The 2,500-nt window shown below is 39.2% G+C and overlaps 1 protein-coding gene across 2 annotated transcripts in view; it reads right to left on the reverse strand.

Annotated features, from left to right (window-relative positions):
- Positions 1-2,500, reverse strand: part of LOC123502690 (kinase D-interacting substrate of 220 kDa-like) — a 186,705-nt gene that overhangs the window by 164,618 nt on the left and 19,587 nt on the right. The window lies entirely within an intron of this gene.

The following is a 2,500-nucleotide window of genomic DNA, read 5'->3' on the forward strand; positions in this document are numbered from 1 at the left end:
AGGAACAAAACAAACGAAAATGAAGCCAAAACAAAAGAGAAGAAAGAAACAAAGAACGAAAAACGAAAAGAGAAAAGAGAAAAGAGAGAAGAAAAGAAGAAAACAAACAAACGAACGAACAGAAACAAAGAAAGACAAACAGAAGAGAGAGAGAGAGAGAGAGAGAGAGAGAGAGAGAGAGAGAGAGAGAGAGAGAGAGAGAGAGAGAGAGAGAGAGAGAGAGAGAGAGAGAGAGAGAGAGAGAGACGTTGAGATCAGATAGGAAAAATATGAAGGAAAGAAGGAAAGAATTAAGAAAAGGAATTTAAAAGGAGGAGGAGGAGGAGGAGGAGGAGGAGGAGGAGGAGGAGGAGGAGGAGGAGGAGGAGGAGGAGGAGGAGGAGGAAGATAAAAAGGAACTAGAAGAGATAAGAGGAAGAGGGACAAGATAAAAGAGTGACAGGAGGAAGTGAAGGAAGATAAGAAGAAGAGAAAAGGAGGAGGAGGAGGAAGATAAAGAATGTGAAGAGAAAGAAGAGGAGGAAAAGGAATAAAATAGAAGAGAGAGAGAGAGAGAGAGAGAGAGAGAGAGAGAGAGAGAGAGAGAGAGAGAGAGAGAGAGAGAGAGAGAGAGAGAGAGAGAGAGAGAGACATTGATTGAGGAGAGGCGTGGTCATATTTATTTGTTTGTTTGTTTGGAAAGACATTTTTTTTGTTTTCTCCCCCTCCTTTCCTCTCCCTCCCTCTCCCTCTCCCTCTCCCTCTCCCTCCCCCTCTCCCTCCCTCTCCCTTCTTGTACTTCCTTTGTTTATGTCCTTCTTTTCCTCCTCTTCTTCTCTCTTCCTCTTTCTTCTTTCTCTCCATTTCTGTAGTTCCTCCCTTTGCTAATCTCCTTTCTTTCCTCTTCTTCCTTCTCTTTTTCTCTCTCTTCTTTTCTTCCATCTCCTCCTTTTATCCAGATTTCCTACATTATTCCCTATTTTTCATTTTTTTTTTTTTATTTTCTCCTTTTTACTTTTTCTTCTTCATCTCCTCTTCTCTTCTTCCTTCCTTCTTTTTTTATTTCATTCCTACTTTCTGGTCTATCTTTTTCTTTCATTCTTCCTTTCTTTTCTTCTTTTTCCTCCTTTTGTCCAGTTTTTCCTCCATTTTCTTCTATTTTCTTCTTCCTCATCTCCTTTTCTCTTCTTTCTTCTTTCTTTTATTTCATTCCTACTTTCTGGTCCATTTTTTTCTTTCATTCTTCTTTTTTCCTCCTTTTGTCCAGTTTTTCCTCCATTTTCTTCTATTTTCTTCTTCCTCATCTCCTTTTCTCTTCTTCTTTCTTCTTTTTTTTTTTTGCATTTCATTCCTACTTTATATTCTATCTTTTCTTTCGTTCTTCCTTTCTCTTCTTCTTTTTCCTCCATTTTCTTCTTCATCTCCTTTCTCTTCTTCCTTCCTCCTTCTTTCATTTTTTTTTTTCATTCTTCCTTTCTTTTCTTCCTTTTCCTCCTTTTTTCCTCCATTTTCTCCTACTTTTTCTCCTTCTCCCTTTGAATCATGACCTTTCCTTCACAACCTCTTACTCTCTCCCTTTTTTTCTCTCCTCCCTTCCTTTCACCCTTTCACACTCCCTTCATCCTAATCTCTTTGAAAAAATTGCCCTGTTTTCATCTCAAATTCTTTTTTTTTACATTAATCTCCTTTCTTATCTCCTTTTTTTAACCTCCACTTATCTCCATTTTTATTTAGTCTCTCTTTTGGTGTCAATCTGTCACTCTCCCTTTTTTTTTTTGCATATCTCCACTAGTCTCCCTTTTCATCTCCCTTCTTATCTCCTCTTTTTATTCACCTCCACTTATCTCCCTTTTTAGTCTCCCTTTTGGTGCCAATCTGTCACTCTCCCTTTTTTTTGTCTATCTCCACTAGTCTCCTTTTAGCTTATCTCCATTTATCTATATCAACTAATCTCCCTCTACATCTCCCTTCAGTATCTATCTTTCAATCTCCCTATTCAATCTCCTTTTGACGTCCATCTCCTTATCTCCTTCATCTTCCACCACCATCCTCCATTTTTTTTATCTCCTTCAGGTGTCGATTTGTTAGTCTCCCTTATCTCATCTCCCCTTTTTATCACCCTTCTTCCTTATCTCCCTTGTTTGTCTCTCTGTCTCTCTGTCTCTCTCTCTCTCTCTTAAAAAGTATAAATTTTTTCATCTTTCTTCACTGTTTCTTGGTACTGTCCTCCTCCTCCTCCTCCTCCTCTTCCTCTCCTTCTCCTCCTCCCCCTTTTTCCTCTGTGGGCAGGAGGAGGAGGAGGAGGAGGAGGAGGAGGAGGAGGAGGAGGAGGAGGAGGAGAAATGAAAGGAATACAAAGGAAAGCCAAACAGCAACATACCTCTTGGTCCTTTCGAGGCTAAACTACAAAAGAGAAAAATGAAGAAAAAGAGGAAAAGGATAAAAACAAGAGGAAAACAAGAGGAAAACAAGGGAAAACCAAGACAAAACTCACCAAAAACACATTCTCAGGTTCATGGCT

The sequence above is a fragment of the Portunus trituberculatus genome, chromosome 12 (genome assembly GCF_017591435.1).
Source record: "Portunus trituberculatus isolate SZX2019 chromosome 12, ASM1759143v1, whole genome shotgun sequence".
Classification (NCBI taxonomy): Eukaryota; Metazoa; Arthropoda; class Malacostraca; order Decapoda; family Portunidae; genus Portunus; species Portunus trituberculatus.